Source organism: Dromiciops gliroides, chromosome 5 (genome assembly GCF_019393635.1).
Source record: "Dromiciops gliroides isolate mDroGli1 chromosome 5, mDroGli1.pri, whole genome shotgun sequence".
Classification (NCBI taxonomy): domain Eukaryota; kingdom Metazoa; phylum Chordata; class Mammalia; order Microbiotheria; family Microbiotheriidae; genus Dromiciops; species Dromiciops gliroides.
The window spans coordinates 229,153,577-229,171,222 of record NC_057865.1 but is presented as its reverse complement, the minus strand read 5'-3'; the positions used below and the strand labels follow the sequence as shown (position 1 = coordinate 229,171,222).

Here is a 17,646-nt window from a genome sequence, read left to right as displayed (position 1 = left end):
AACAACCCTGTGAAGGAAGTGCTATAACTAATCTTCAGAAAGGTCCAGAGACTCAACCAGAGCCACAAAGAAAAATCATGGTATACCCATGGCCCTTTGAAACAAAACAACTCCAAGAAATTTTCAGTTTCCTTTACTCCACATTCCCAGTCTGTTCTCAAATCCTAAACTTCATTGCCAATATTTCCCAAGTCTATCTCTTACTCTTCAGACCTCTAATTATAATATAAAGCAATGGTCAAATACACTCTAGGTAACTACTGATGTCCCTCCTAGGGGTAAATCTATGACATTGGGAGCCTGAGGCTAAACTACTACAGATTCACTTTCCTAGTATGCACACATTTTGATACATGCAATGGAGGATCAAAAAATTTTAACTGTAATAGTAGTCAAAGGTTGAGAGTTGAAAGAGACCTCATTGAATTCAGGATCCTTATTTTATAGGTGAAAAAGCTGAACCTGAGACAGCTAAGTGACTTACCCACGATCACACAGCTAGTAAGTTAGAAGTTCAATAACACATTGCTGCCAAAAATGTTTTCTCTGCACAATTGTGATTATGATGCTATTCTCCATGAGGCAACATGATTCTTTTCAGTATCTTCCAAAGACCAAAACTAGACATTGATTTAATTGCTTAATTTATGATAGGATATAGTTTACGTATCAATCATATATATACACAGACACACACATACATATATATGTGTGCATGGTGTATATATGTGGTATATATATTTGGGGTGTGTGTATATATGGTATATATGGCTTATGTATGGTATGTGCGTGTATATATAGAAAGATACATAAATATAGATATATACATATAGATATATATACACACATCTTTGGAATCATGAATACCAGTTATTGCCTTAGTGTTTTAAAACTCTGTTTGTACACATATATGTATATACACAAATGCATACACATATACTATATGTGTATAATATATTATACAAATATGTATATGTATGACATATATATTATATTGTACAAAAAAAAAGCAGCACATATTCTAAAATATTATTTTTTGTTTTTTCCCTCTTTCACAACATCATTTACATATCCCCTGAATTCCACCCATACAGCCACCGCCCATTTCAGGCAGTCATCACCTCTTGCCTAGACATACTATTGCAATAAGCTTCTGACTGTTCTCTTTGCTTCAGGTCTCTGCATAATCCAGTTCAACCCCATAAAGTTGCCAAAGTGATTTTCCTAAAGTGTATGTTTGACCATGTACTTCCCTCACTCAATAAATTCCACAGGTATTTTCTCATCCATGTTGGAATTCCCTTTCTACCCAACACTGTCTCTTGATTCCTTAATTCCTTTCAAAGGTTGGCTCAAGCTTTTCCTAATAACCCCAATTATTAGTGCTACCTCCCAATTGTTCGGGATTTACTTTGAATATTAAATAACCAAATAAGTGTTTAGTAAGTACTTACTGTTTGCTGGGTACTGTTCTAGCTGCTAAAAATAAAAAGAAAACCATCAACAGCCCCTGACCTCATGTTCTAATGGAGGAAGCAAAATATACACAAATAGCTATATACAAGATTTATGTACATGCTATTTCTCCTCGTAGTAAGTTCCTGAGGTCAGGGACTGTTTCATTTTTGTTCTTTGTATACATAGCACAGTGCTTGGCACATAGGATTTGCTTAATAAATGACAGCTTAATGAATCAATAAATTTAATTTCCCTTCCTTTGAGAAACTCCTCAATGATTGAGTAAACTTGGGCCTATTATACATGGATTAAACTAGTACTGCCTTCCTGTTTCTTTCTGCCCCAAATTCCCAAGTTATTTTTCAACAATACAGTTACCCTCCCATCAGATTGCTCAGCATGAAACCGAAGGGTTCCAGAAGGATCTTTGTATAAGTACCAAAATATTCTTTTTTACACAACATGTTCAGAATCTCAAGCTCAGGTTGCCAAAATGAAAAGTGTTTAATTAAAGCTGTTCATACATGGCAGGACTTACTTTTGATAGATACTGCCAAATAACCTTCAGAGTTTCTGTCAATCACATGGCAAAAGGGACAAAAATCCTTGAAAAACCTTCACAAGTACAAATAGTTGGCAGGTCTAAAGGCATTTTTGGTAACCAAAGGTGACACGGAAGCCCTTGCTATTTGGGTGAGTAGCATCCAAGTCTATTTAAAGAAGAGCAATGCACTTTTAGAAACTTTCAGCCATTTAAATACCAGTGGCATGCAAAGCAGTCATTAAAATGTGTCAGAGAAAGGAAGCTGTGAACAAGCATTCCAGTATTTACAGAGTGCTCAAGCTGATACCAGTTATCATTCCAAAAGGAAATAAGGATGCACTTACCAAAATATAACAGAAGGAAAACCTGTGATCATCGGAATGACCTAAATTACAAGGAAGAAAAAAGGAAAGAAGATAAGAGCAAGAAAGAAACATCTTTTTAAATTGTCCTCAAGTTTACTTTCTATTTTGAGCTAGATGAGTCTATTTTCTCTCCGTTCCTACCTACAGTTTCTTTGAATGGGCTTGCACCCCTTCTGGTTCTGGGGTGCCGATGAGAAATAGTAGCCCCACCAAGATTGATTCCCTACAGAAGATGTGATTTTAGACCTATATGAAGAACTCCATCATATAACAGTATAATGACAACTGTTACCCTTTAGAGCGAAAGTTTTTGACTTGGGCTGTATAAACTTAAAAAAAAATCCATTTTGAGAACTGTATTTCAATATAATTCATTTCCTTTGTAATCCTATATATATGTATATATTATTTTCTGCATTTAAAAAAGTATTATTCTGAGAAAATGTCCATAGATTTCACCAGACCATCAAAGGTGTCCATAACACACATACCCCAAAATGGTTAAAAGGCCCTGCTTTGTAGCCAAGAAGGCTGCCTATTGCTTCATACTTGGATAACATGAAATCCAGATTATTGGCTTCTATCTGCCTAATAATTTTGTAATAGTAACTGGAGAATGCTTTAAAAAAAAAGAACATAAATAATGAGAATATTGAAAGGGGGGACACATTCTTTTGCAATACCTAGAAATTGATAGAACAAAGAGTTCCATAACAGACACAAAATGATAGGCCCAATAAAAAAATAATGGCATAGACCTAAATGTTATTACAATTAACTTCAAACTCCTGAATTTAGTCTCAACCTTACAAAGGAACTGTAGACTAGTATCAAGATAGGTCAGAATCAAGGACAGAATGGATTAGCCAACAGTATTATAAAACTTATTCATACATAGATTGCTGAGTTGTTGCCTTTTCAACTACAGCCCCAAACTAAAAAGTATATGCCATTAAAATGGTAGGAGAGGCTGAAACATAGAAGTACTCTTCTGAATACAGAATAAACAGTTAATGTGCAATTCAACTCAACTGTTAATAGAAAAAGACAGAGAAGCAGGAAGTCACTTATAAGACTAAATGCAAAAAAAAAAAAGGTGAAAAAAAAAAAAGCTATGTTGTTTTGTAATCCAATACCATATGTGCATGAAATTGGTCACAAGCAGGTATATCTCTCAGGCTTTGGGCGGGGGGGGGGGGGGGGGGGGGTAATGTGTATGTCCCTAGGATCCTTTTAATTAAAAAAAAATCAATAGATACAAAATGATTGAACTTAACTATGATTCTTGACCACATCTAAATGTTACTCTCTCCATTTTTTTGTATGTGTAAAAGCTAACAGAGAGGACGAGAATATTTGTTTCTGGGGCCTGTCTGAACACTGAATCAGTAGAAGCCCTGGGGATAAAAAGCAGCATTTCGGAATTACATGTAGTACGATCTGATTACCCTATTATCTGAAGTAAACCACTTTTGACCTTAACTAACTGTAAAACGCTCGAGCTGGAATCATTAATATTATCACTATCATGGTGCTTGATGCTCCGCAAAACAGATACAGAGTCACAGAGACTGACCTAAGGAGACTACATAACTAAAATACACAAGATACATGCAAAGACACCTGCTACCTACTGATCCTCTAACTCAAGTTCCGCCTAGAATTCTGTGAGTGGCTGCCTCTGATAAGATATAATAGTCAGAATATGTTACTCACTGATATTTCCTTCACATAAACTAAGTTAGGCAATTTCTCTGGCTTCCACAAGGCTTTCTAAGGAATACAGATCTTAGGCTGTATACTTCAAAATCTCAAAAGTAAGCACATTTTGGGGGACTAAGGGTCATTCTAAATGGATTTGAAATTTGGGTTACAAGTGGGATTGTCTTTTTTTTTTCATTTTAGAATAATTTGAATTCATGGTTTCCCATTTAAAAAAATAAAAAAACAGAACTGTAGCATGATGTACTAAGAACAAATGACCAACTTTGAATAGAGACCTGAATGAACACTCCTGGTTGTATACTTCCTAAGCAGTTTAGGTATTTATACAGGATGCAGCTTTAAAATAAAATAAGATCTTTAGACTTTATTGAGTTATACATTCAAGCAATGTAAGACTTTCCTGTTCTAAATAATTCAGTTAATGGGCATATTATTCAGTTCAATTAAAAGTATTTATTAAGCTATGAACAAGACACTGTACTACTAAGCATTGAATACAATCTATAGAGATGTATACATCTACCTACATGTATGTATACAGACACACATATATGCATATATGTATGTGTGTCTGTATCTATAACAGTTCCTGCCCTTAGGGAACTTACATTCTATCATATCTAGGCTTCCTAACCTGAGGCCTGTGAATTTATTTTTAAGTTTCTGACAACTGGATTTCCATATATTTGGTTTCTTTTGTTATCTATTTTTAAAATTTTATACATTTAAAAACATTGTTTTAAGGACTCCACAGGTTTCAACTAAGTGACAAATGAGTCCATTAGTACTTGAGGGATAAAATAAGCAAAGGTAAATAAGTGTATGTATGTATGTATGCATGCATGCATGCATGTATACATATACACACGTGCATGCACCTATATATGCATACATGCACACGCACATATATACATATAAACACAAAAAATTATTTCAATATAGCAAATGCTAAAAATTGGGGGAATAAAGATATGCCCCTCCAAAAGAGGTAACAAATGAACAGTGGTATTCTAAGAAGGAAGAAAGAAGATGGATGATCATTTACACAACAAATGGATGTTGTATAAAAAGGATAGGCTAATTCGACTGGAATGAAGAGTGAATAAAAAAAAGTAAGAAGAAATAAGGCAGGCAAGGTACATAGAAGGCAGAGTACAGAGTGTGTGTGTGTGTGTGTGTGTGTGTGTGTGTGTGTGTGTGTGTGTATATATATATGCATAGGTATACTTCATATTTATCTATATCATATATGTGTGTGTGTGTATACACACTCTGTACTCTGCCTTCTATGTACCTTGCTGCCTTATTTCACCATATATATAAGTAATTTTAATGGATGAGCAGTAGTATATATTGGAAAGATCCCTGGATTTGAAATCAGAAGACCTGGATTCATTTCTGGAATGGGCTGCTTAACTAGCTATATGACTTTGAGCAAATGTTTTTCCTTCTTTAAGCCTCAGGTTCCTCATCTGAAAAAAAGAGAGGATTAAATGAAATGATTTCCAAGTTCACTTCTAACTCTAGATCAAAGTGTAAGAAATTTAATTATATTTTTATTCAAATGAAAAATCAATGTGGCCCTTAAAGTAATTGATAGAGGCAGAATTGTTTTGTATAAATCACTATTGTACAGAATTTTTCCCCCATTGGATAATTTATTATTTGTTTATTTGTTTATTTATTTGTTTGTTTGTTTGTTTATTTATTTATTTTGGTGAGGCAATTGGAGTTAAGTGACTTGCCTAAGGTCACACAGCTAGTAATTGTTAAGTGTTTGAAGCCAGATTTGAACTCAGGTTCTCCTGAACCCAGGGCCGGTGCTCTATCCACTGCACCACCCAGTTGCCCCCTAAGATAATTTATTTTTAAAAAGACCAGTAAAATTTTGTCCATAGATAAAGAGATTTAGATTGTCATATTATTTTAGTGATCATAATTTTTAATTAACTTCTATTTTCCTCTATTATTCTATTGGACTAGATATAGGTCAACTCCAAAATATGTGTCATGCCCTTAAAATGAGGTTTCTTTGAAAAGAAAAATATGTATATATACATTGTTATATACTAATGATGGAGTAAAGAAATTATACTCTATGCCTCAGGAGAAGAGATGATTCTGGGATTTGGAAGTTTATAATGTTGAGGGGTAAAAGCCCTGGTTAAGTTCTTCCCAAGTGGAAATATTTCAAGTTATACCTGCTGCCCAGGGATCAACAGATCTAAGTACATAAAAGTTTCTCATAAGGAGATTGGCTGCTACAATATGAAATTCTTAGCTACAGGGATTCATAAAAAATAGAAAGAAAAACACAAGCTCACACTAAGGAAGGCATTACAGGGTTTCATTCCACTGCTTTGATGATAGTGAAGGAAAGGGAGAAAAGGGAACAGGGAATATTGAAAATAAAATATTTTCAGACTACTAAAAAAGTATTAATTTAATGTTTGGTATTTTGAAAATGAGATGTTTGGGCCATGAATAAGTACCTAGTGAATTGGGTGATGGACTTATCTGAGTTTGAATCCTGCCTCAAACACTTAATTGCTTAATGGCTAGACAAATCAATTAATTCTCTCAGCTTCAGTTTCTTCATCTATAAAATGGAGATAATAATAGCTCCCACCTCCCAGGATTGTTTTGAGGACCAAGTAAAACAGTAATTGTAAAGAACTAGTACAATGCCTGGTACATAGTAAGTGGTATATACATGTTACATATGATGATCATGAATGTATGCACATATACATATATGTGTGTATATACTCACATACACATATACAGGGTTTCCCAAAAGATGTCTTTTTGCAGTTTTAAGCTATTAAAGTTGAAAACTACATGAAGTTTTTGGCAGACCTTAGACACACACATTTGTTTATGTGTGTGCATGTGTATGTGTAGAATTGTTTTTGTTAGTTTTTCCCATATAAATTGTATGTGTCTATAATGGTTTGGCTTAGAAGAAGACATTGAGGGGCAGCTAGGTGGCGCAGTGGATAAAGCACCGGCCCTGGATTCAGGAGTACCTGAATTCAAATCCGGCCTCAGACACTTGACACTTACTAGCTGTGTGACCCTGGGAAAGTCAGTTAACTCCCATTGCCCTGCAAAAAAAAAGAAGACATTGATACCTCTAGAGTCTCCTTTACTAACCTTTCCCCAAGATAGACTTTGATTCCCACAAAAAGGGAAAACAAGAGGTTAGGCCCAGAGGCTATCTACCCTGTTGTAATAGAAATATATCTAATGGCTCGTTCCCTTCATAAATTTTGTTAATCTAGGGGAAATCATTTTTAGGTTCAAGCTGAGCTCCTGGTCACTATCTTTTAATGGGAAAAGAGTATCCAAAATCACATATTCCAGGCTTGACTCCTTTTTCATCAGATGCCAGTTACACAATTACACATCCAGCAAATAATAAAAAAGAAAACAAATCCAATTATCCAAATATATAGCAAACAGAAATCAGGAAGTCATGCATATGAGAATATACCAGAAAATTCTCAAAGTGAATGAGCTCTGATATTGGAAGTGAGGTATTTCAGCTCAACCAAAAGTAAAAGTCCCAGATCTCACCCAAAAGGAAATTCCCCAAGGATTCTACTGTAGCAAATCCATGATAGAAACCTGCTCCTTCTTTCCAGTCTTCAGTGACCTCTCCTAAAAGGTATTCTGGTATAGATTTTCTTCTTTCTTGAGGCTAGACATTTCTAGCACATTGAGTAGTTAATCTCCACCAATGAGGAAAGACTCATTCAAATGGACTTTAAGCTGAGTATGTTAGCTATTATTATGATATAAGATACTTATATTCTCACTATAAATGAAGCCAGCACACATAAATAAGCGGAAAAGAAGTGGAAGGATTGTTCCTAAATTTTGCTTGGAGAGTTGAATAAAGAAGTTGCTTAAGTTGGTTTCACCATACATCCAAAATCAACAACAACAACAATAACAACATTGTCACCTTTGCCTCTGCCTGTTCATGCTCTCCATCCCCATACTTCATTAATTGCCCAATCTTGTGGAGTCTCCTCATTATCACATCTTTTCCATCTATTCCTTTTTCTCCAGACTGTCACCACCCTGGTTCAGGTCTTCATCATCTGTCATCTATATTGTTGTATCTTGATTAGTCTCCTGGCTTATAGACCTTCTTCTACATATACAATCTTCTACATAGTTGCCCAAAGAAAAGGTCTGATCCTGTCACTTTATTTAAAAATCTCTAGATGACCTGTGTTAGTTCATTGAGCTACATCTAAGTTATGTTTGCTTGTTTTATGTTACTCACCTTCCTACAACCTACATACAAGCCAAATTCTATTTCTCACCTCTACAACTTTGTAATGACAGGAATTCATCATTCGACCTATCTTTTGTTTACATATTTAATTCATTTTCTACCTTGTATATGTATGTTTATATCTATATCTATCATCTATCTAGCTAGATATATAATGTATATAGTATGGCTAAGTACATATATAATATACACAATACATTAAGTATACATGTTATAAATGCATACACATGTGTATATATACATACACATGTGTGTATATACACACATATAATGAGCTACTTGGAGCATTAAACATGATGTGTATATGTTGTGCATGTGCATACACATAATGCACAAATCATGCATACATGTATACACAGATATGAACATGTGTAGGTATGTCCACAGCTCTGTGGATATGTATATACATATGAATATATGTGTAAATATTTATGTGCATGGATATCTGTATATATACACATACAATATCTGTGTACATGCTCCAAATAGCTCCCTTGGGTAGGGACTACTTTGAAAATCTTTTGCCAGTCTGAGGAATTAGGCTGAATTTAATAATATGACACCAAGTAGAAATGTAAAGTTTATTTCAGACATAAAAAAAATACTGTATAAGAGGCATACTTAGATAGTTGGTAAACAATGGGAGAGTTTGTTCTACTGTAAAAACAAATCATCAGCATAATGTGGTAGCCAAAACAATTTCATTCAATCTTAGGCTACATTAGGAAAGACATAGCTTCCAGATATAAGGAGGTCATAATCCCTTTGGATTCTATCCAGGCAGACCACATTTGGATTATACTTTTCAGTTATGAGTACTACATCTCATGAAATATCTATGCTAAAGATTATACAATTGAGGCCAACCAAAATAGTTAAGGGATCTGAGTTCATTTCATATGGAGATCAGTCAAACAAATTGAGAACATTTGTCCTGGAGAAGAGAAAACTGGGGTAGAGAGAGGAAATATCATAACAGCATTTAAATAAGTGAATAGATGCTGTATGGAAGATCAATTAAACTCATTCTATTTGGATCCAGAGGAGAAAAACAAGTGTAATGGATGGAAATTGTAAGAGACAGCACTTAGTCTTGATGTCAAGAAAGACTTCTTCAAAATTAGAATTGACTACATGTGGATTGAACTGTCTTAGAAGGGTGGCCCATCACCGAGCATCTTCCAATGGAAGCATGATGATCACTTGTTAATTGTCTTATATAGGAGACTTTTCAAGTATGGATAAGAATACATTCCTACTGTTTTATTCTGACTCTTAAAATTCCTTTATTTTCTTGGTCACATTCCCACTGACTAGTAGAATATTATGACCTTTGGATTATTATTTACAACTTCTTAATATCCTGTGAAGCTAACTTTATCTGCTTAGAGACTGTTTACTTCCAGAATATTGTCCTGATCTCAGTAACATTTTTACGAATGCCAGAGATAACTGCAAGAAAGTATTTGTTCCCCAGGTCCTGGATATACCTAAAACATCTTTCTTTGGGGTCTCCACATGCAGGATTTATTTTGGGTCCACTCAAGCTTGTGTTAATGGTTTTCCTTCATGTGATTGATGGGTGACCCATTTGTGATACCTCTATCAAAATCCTATATAATTCTTTCTGGCTCTTTCTCTGTACCATATAACCTAATACATTTCCTTTTAAAACTATTTCAGATTTAGGTTTGTTCCTGTGAACAATAGTAAGCACTTAGTAAACATTTTGTTGAGTTAAAATTTTTGTTGAATTGAATTATTACCCAGAATTTTAGCCATTTTGACTTGAAATATTCATGATGTTCATAAGCAAAATTACAAAAAGAGCACTCTCATAATCATCACAGTCTATATTGAAAACATATGTTAGAAATAATGAAGAGGTAATTAAATCCTATTAAGAAATAGGCAAGTTTTTCCAAATGATGTCAAAATAATTGATGACTATGATGTGGAGAGGGGCATAAAGGAAGATGGAAAATATTAGAAAATATGATTTGGTATTAAAAAAGGTAAAAAAATGTACAGATCAATCAGAAGCTACCCATTTGTTTATTACAAATTTTTCCTTTAAGAAGAAAACCAGAAGATACCAAATGAGGCAAGGAACAATCATTATCACAAAAGAAAAATTAAATGGACTATATATTAAAGAGAGAAAATAAATGTTTACTGATTCCGAAGTCAATTACAACTGACTTCTTGTTGTACATTCAGAGCATTAACTAATTAGAGCAAAAGTAAAAAATCAACACCAAAATAGAGCAAAAATAAGGATGAGAGGGGGCAGCTAGGTGGCACAGTGCAGTAGATAAAGCACCGGCCTTGGATTCAGGAGGACCTGAGTTCAAATTCGGCCTATGACACTTGATACTTACTAGCTGTGTGACCCTGGGCAAGTCACTTAACCCTCATTGCCCCACCAAAGAAAGAATAATAATAATAAGGATGAGAAAAAAAGTCATCATGCATTACTCCAACTGCTCTGATGTGACTGATTAATACAAGCTGTCCATTCTGAAAAATGAGAAATGTATAAGGAATAAGACTTTAACTTTGATGACAACTATTTCTTATGTATATTAATATAAGCATAGATTAAAAATCAAAAGAATCCTTAGATGTAATCCATTTCAATCCTCCCCCCATTTTTTTAAATGAAGACACTAAAGTAAGGCATCAATTGGAATATAAGCATTCTGTGCACTTATAGAAGTTTTCATGTGGAAAATGTCTTGGTCAGTTTCTTCAATTCATTTAAAAGCCAATTCCTCTCCAAATATTTGACCACAGTATAATATAAAAATGGCAAGAAGGAAGAATATTGGCCCTGGATCTGTGTAGAGTGAGATAAGGAGAACTCTCATCAAAAAGAAGCCCAAGGCTTCCAGATGGGAACTATAGTAATTGAGTATGAATAAGAGATTGGAGCAAGAAGGCCTGACAGAAAAATAAGATGAAAATGGTGTCTCATGAAGTTATCTTTGGTGCAAAAGGGGAAAACATTCTAGATTGTTTTCAGTTACCAAAAAAAAGACATTAAAGAGCATTTAAAGTAAAATAGGTAACCCATTACTATGGGCCTGGGTTTCCCTTAGATTGAAAAGGTCTCTTATGACCTTTTCCCTACATACAATCACTAATTAAAATTCTAAAGAGGGAGAATGAAATTCCAATACAAAAAGTACCTAAAAAAAGAAAGAAGGGTTTTAATTATGAATATAGCTGTATATAAATCTGTATATGCCTATAAATGTACTATATATGGCAAGCAAAACCAATTTATTTACATTATTGATGAAGAATATAACTAGCAGTTACAAAATTCCAAAATGGAAACATATGCTTTTACATACTGGCAACTAGTGGAGTAAGGAAGATCTCAGTTCAAATTTGGTCTCAGACTCTGACAGCTTTTCTGACCCTAAACAAGTTATATCTTTCTTTGTTTCCTCATTTTTAAAATAAGAATAATAATACCTACCTCTCAGGATTGTTGTAAGGATGAAATGATATTTATGAAGCTCTTTGCAAATCTTAAAGCATTATATAAATGGGAGGTATTAATGACATATTAAGAAGGGTGATAGAAACCACAAACCAAACCCTATTAAATGAATTATGGCAGCCATACCTTAACAGTTCCCAGAAAAGAAGCTATTTAAGTGACTTGTTGAAAGACCTCTAGGAAGCATATTTCAGAAGAAGGATTTGAAATCAGCCCCCTCGGCCTCAAATCTACAGCTCTTTAGTTCAGGACTTGTGGAATTTTTTTTTTCTAACAGTTGATTTAGCAACATTTCCTTCACTATGCTTTTAACATACTTGGACCACATTTGATCAAACACTGTGGCAATAGGTTTGAATGAAATAGAGTTGGCTAAACACCAGAGCATTCAGAAGAGTAATAACTTTCAGTCAGATGCACACAGGTTTGATGAAGCTATCTTATGACAAGAAACAGTTTTTTAAAAACTACAGTTTCTTAAAAACTTTTTTTCTAAACGGTTTACTTTAGCAACTATCTGCTGAATGGGACCAGTCTGATCAGAGCCATAACTGCGGATTCTGATGCCTAGGGCAAGGGGAGGAGGTAGAGACCAGGAGGTCAGCCAAAGAGTCACACAGCTAGTAAGTCTCTGAGGCCATATTTGAACTTAGAAAGATGACTCTTCTTATTCCAGACCTGGCACTCTATCTACTGCACCACCTAGCTGCTCTAAAAATATCTACCCATATGTATATTTTCTCATTTCCATAAAATATTTATAGAAGGAAGTATGTACAAGTAGAGAGAATATGCAAATAAAAAGCATAACAATAGGCAGGTTTTAATATTTTAAAAGGCAGACGACATCCACATATTTAACCCAAAAGTATAATGAATATAAGATCCCACTCTGTTTTTAATCTATTGATGACCCAAAAAGCATTTGATTTAGTAGAACAAAATGCACCCTTAAAGACTCTTCTTCAATAATGTGTCTCCCAGGAACATCTTCTGGTCATGTAAGATTCCTTGACAAACATATCAACAGAGGAATCTTTGTTCAGTGGCCTTCTAGTTATTATTATGAAAAGTATAAAACAGGATGATGTGCACTTGCCAAAGGCATTCAATACTATTATGTTAACATTCAAGACAGAGCATAAAGGGAAAAATAGATAGTGAGGTCTACCAGGTACCCTTGATATCACGAAGGAAATGTATCATCAGGAAAGGAGCCAGGGATAGACCATGGACTAGAGGAAAGAAATAGGATATGCATTCTCAGACATAATCAAGGCACAAATTTATTTTGCTAGAATATACATATTTGTTACAAGTGAGAGATTGCAATAGAGGTATAAAGTTTGGTATTTAATTATATATATATAATATGCAGAGAGAAAAAGTGAAAAAGTTATTGGGTTAGAGTCAAGAAGAAAAGATAAACAATGCACTTTTACAAAAAAGTGAAAAGACATGACAAAGGCCTTCCATTCGATTCAATTCAATTAACATTTTTAACATTCTTGATATGTGCAAGGCTAGTCATTGGAGATACAAATACAGTGTCCCTCTCACTCTCTCTGCCCCACCCCTTCCATCAAGCTAGAAGAAAAAGGAACTTTATGGGACTTTCCTGGAGGCAAACACAGAAAATGAAGAGAAACAGTAAGGGATGGAAAGGGTGTATTCAAGGCTGAAAAGTAATGTCAACCTTGACAGAGGGAGTACTTCATATCACTGGTTCCTCTCACATAATTCAAAATGGGCTAGCAAAATCAAAATTGGTCAGTGGTCCCTACCAGTGACAAGGTAAGCAATACCAAAAGAAACACCCTAAGCTCCATTTCACCCCAAGATTCCAAGGTCCCCAACTATAATTCCCTTTATGTTCTCTGGAGTTCTCACCTCTATTTCTGATAACTGGTTTTATTGAAATATGATTCAAATATTCTTTGGAAGTTCTATACACTTTTTGGTTCTTTTGAAAGGGAACTCAGATTTATTGAACTGTAGAAATTTATATTGTGCTTTTTTTTGATAACTTCTATTTCCAGATTGATTATGTCTATGGAGGAACACACAAGAGTTTAAATGTCTAACAACATGGTAGATGTTTCAATGTTTTATTATGTATTTAGTATTATGTATTGTTTGTTTGCACAAGATTCTATGATAAGAGTAAATGTTCCATACTGTATGCAAATACAAGTATCTGATTTTGGGGAAAGCCAATGGCTTTGGTCTAAGGTCACCTTAGTAGTGTTTGCTGAAATACAAGTTCAAGAAGGAGGAGGGACTCACAAATCAGTAACATCTTGGAACTAAATTCTACTTGGCTAGTCACAAATTCCCATACCCTTGAAAAGCTAGGATTATCCCATAGAGAGAGACTGAATCTCTCAGTTCTATGTTCAAGCTCACTCTACAGAAATATTATGGAGGCAACTTTATTACTTCAGCTGATCAGTTTTTAATAGGACTATGTAGAGTAAAACATAGATTAAACATAGTACATGAGAGTATTATAAGATTATTTCCTTTCTAATATTGGGAAAATATATTTCTAAATACCTAGGAATCTGGGATCAGAGAAAACAATTCCAACTATTCTTTTAAAATGTTAAAAGTACAATATGAATTTTTATTTTGTCCTTTACCTAGGGATTCTGTACTCTTTGTTTAAAGCATAAATCTCCTCTATTCATTGAGAGAATTTCAGTATTTGCTAGGCTGTATAGTCATGGATTATTGCTTAACTAGGCACCCCCTAGTATTGGGATATATTTGACTGTCTCTTCTTCTTTTGCCCAGCCCTTAAATTTGGCTGTTGCCCAAGATCCTTAGTCATCCCTTTCTCCATAATCCATAATCTTGGTCATTTCATCCATTTCTTTGGCTTCAACTATTCAAGGCTATACCTCTTCTCAAGGCTCCAACTCCACATTACTAACACCCGACTGGACCTATTCAATGGGATGAATTTTCATTTCCTTCAACTCAATATGTCCAAAACAGAACTCATCAGCTACCCTCTACTGCCATTCAGAAATCTTAATTCTGTAAATTCTCTATATCACTTAATAGCATTCTCTACCTCCCAAACACCCTAGCTTAAAACTTTAGAGCCATCTCTGAATGTTCCATCTCAACTCACTTCTCAAATACAACCAGCACTTTGTATTGTGTTTAACATAAAGTGCATAATAAATGCTTATTGATTTCTTGTTTAAATCAGTTGCCAAGACCTGTCCTTCTTACTTGTCTTCCATATCCATCCCCTCCAAATTCAATCTTGATGGTCTCTGAAATGCCATCCAATGAACTAGACTAAGTTTGGTTCTCATCACCTCCTGCCCAGACAATTGCATTAGCTTCCTAAGTAATCTTTCTGTTTCCCATCTACCACTTCTCTAATCTTTCACATGCTATCTAATTATATCATCTCTCTATTCAAGTCTTTCATGGTTCTCCATTGCCTAAATGGAGAAAAATAAGTTTCTAGTGTTGGCATTCGAGGACCTCCCTCTATAATCTAATTCCAATTCACTTTCCCACTTTCTTCTCAGACTACTCCCATTCATATACTGCACTTTAGAATTGTATGCTCTAGTTAAAGTAGACTACTTATCACCATACTGCATTCTTGTCCTGCCTTCTCTAATCTCCATACATATGATAATGTTGTCCCTAAGATTAGAATATACTCCCCCCTTCCCTCTTTTATTTTAGTTTATTTTCTTCAAGGTCCAACGTAGGTATTGCTTCTTTCTCAAAACTTTCTGTTATCTGTCTCTCCATCTACTCTGAAAGTGATCTTTCTGCTCAAATGTCTTTGTCTGATTTTTCTTGTGCACTTATTTCCTGCCTTATACCATAGTTATCTTATCCCTTCTTTAGATTGCAAGCAACTTGAGGGCAAAATTTCTGACTATACTCTTTTATAACTACTACCTAGCAAAATTGGACATAATAAGTTCTTAGTTAATATTTACTAAATTAAATGAAACATTTAGCACAATTATTAGTCACGTGATTATGTATCTCAACCCAAAAGGTCCCATCTGTTGCTAGAGATATGCAAAGAAGCTATTTTAGAATTTCTATCAGGCACCCAAAGAACTTGCAACTCATGTATCTTCATCCTATGGAATTTGCTCCTGACACTTGGGCACCAACTTCATGTGGTATCTCCAAATAGATGACAGATCCATTAAGCCACTCCCATGTGTTCTGGTAAAAGGAGAGGGGGAGAAGGGGAAGGGGGGGGAGGTCAATAACTACAAGTATCAGTAATTATGGACAACTCAGAATTGAAAAAGGAAGCAGAGAGCTAAGTAATCATTGTGTAGACCTAAAGGTCATTCCAGTTCTCTTCAATGTCAAAATTATTAAGACCGTTCTTTTGTTTTAGTGCATTGCATGATTTGTATGTCTTGAAGAGCAGACTCACTTTATCAAAAGAAAAGAGGCATTTGTTTCAATAAGATTTCCAGGAGAAGTGAATTGGTGGAATAAATCACAAAAGTAATGTTAACAAGGAGCAAAATCTCTGGTTCTGATAGTTCATTTTGTACTTGGATATAACCGCAAATTTTCCAATTAAGACCAAGTAGTAAGCTGAAAACTCCAAGTCCACAATTTATAGGAGGAGGTTACCAGTATGTAATGAGAATTTGAAGTACATATATCCAGTTATAACACCTCTGATGCCTGTGTAGCTTCTAATGGCAAAAGCTAATGGCTCCATGACTGATAAATAAAGGGAAAGGAATATTCTAGCCTCAGGCCGAGAATAAGGAAAACTGTAATCACATTATATAATTTTCACTAACACTGGCAATGGGAATGAGATTAGAGAAGTTACATTGTTTCACATATATCAGCCAAATTAAAGATCTAGAAACTCAGTCTGGCAAACAAGTTTCAACTTTACTTAATCTTTTTCTATGAGGTATTGTTATTCTAGCCTTATCTCTACTATTTAAGAATCACTATGGCTAATATATTCTGAGCATAGGTCTGAGGATAAAGAGAAGAACTGTAAGGGAAGCTAGGTCATACAGTGTATAGAGTGCTGGCCCTAGGGTCTGAAAGATCTGAGTTCAAATCCCACCCCAGAGACTTTCTTAACCTTGTGTGCCTCAGTTTCCTCACCTGCAAAATGATCTGGAAAAGGAAATGGCAGTATCTTTGCCAAGCAAACCCCAAATGGTCATAGTCAGACATAACTGAAAAATGACTGAACAACAACAAAGAACTGTGAATGGTGACTAGTCAACTCATTAGCATTTCCAAGGACAATGATGAAAAATAATCATATTCTGAAGTCCATACTAACTAAACAGCAAGATGTGAGAAGAGCAGTTTGCTAAGACATCAAAATCTAGTGATCCATTGTCTTCTTTTCTCCATTTGGCAACATTTCTATCTACCTTTGTCATTGCTCATATTTCACTTGGGGAAGTCAGGTGGTTCAGGTTGGGAACTAGAACAAGACACTTGTAGATCAGTTATGAGTTAACAAAAGAACTTAACTATACAATGGAAGGGATATTCAGCAAAAATACAGCATTGAATCACGAGGCCCTGATTCTTTCTTCTTAGTTTGTTTTTTTGTTTTCTTTGTTTGTTTGGTTGGTTGTTTTTTGTTTTTTTTTAACATAGGCCACCAGAAGGCTACACCATACAGTAATTTCAGTCTTAGTTTCCAGAGCCAATTAACCCTAAAAGATGGTCTCAGTAACTTTTC

General features: G+C 34.8%; 1 protein-coding gene across 8 annotated transcripts in view; it reads right to left on the bottom strand.

Annotated features, from left to right (window-relative positions):
• Positions 1-17,646, bottom strand: part of SLC16A7 (solute carrier family 16 member 7) — a 257,556-nt gene that overhangs the window by 188,140 nt on the left and 51,770 nt on the right. For 5 of the 8 annotated variants that reach the window (XM_043966179.1, XM_043966176.1, XM_043966178.1 and 2 more), the window contains exon 2: positions 2,347-2,387. The exons of the other annotated variants lie outside the window; for them this stretch is intronic. The gene's annotated coding sequence lies outside the window, so the exon portion shown is untranslated. The remainder of the gene's footprint in view (positions 1-2,346; positions 2,388-17,646) is intronic. 8 annotated transcript variants of the gene reach the window in all.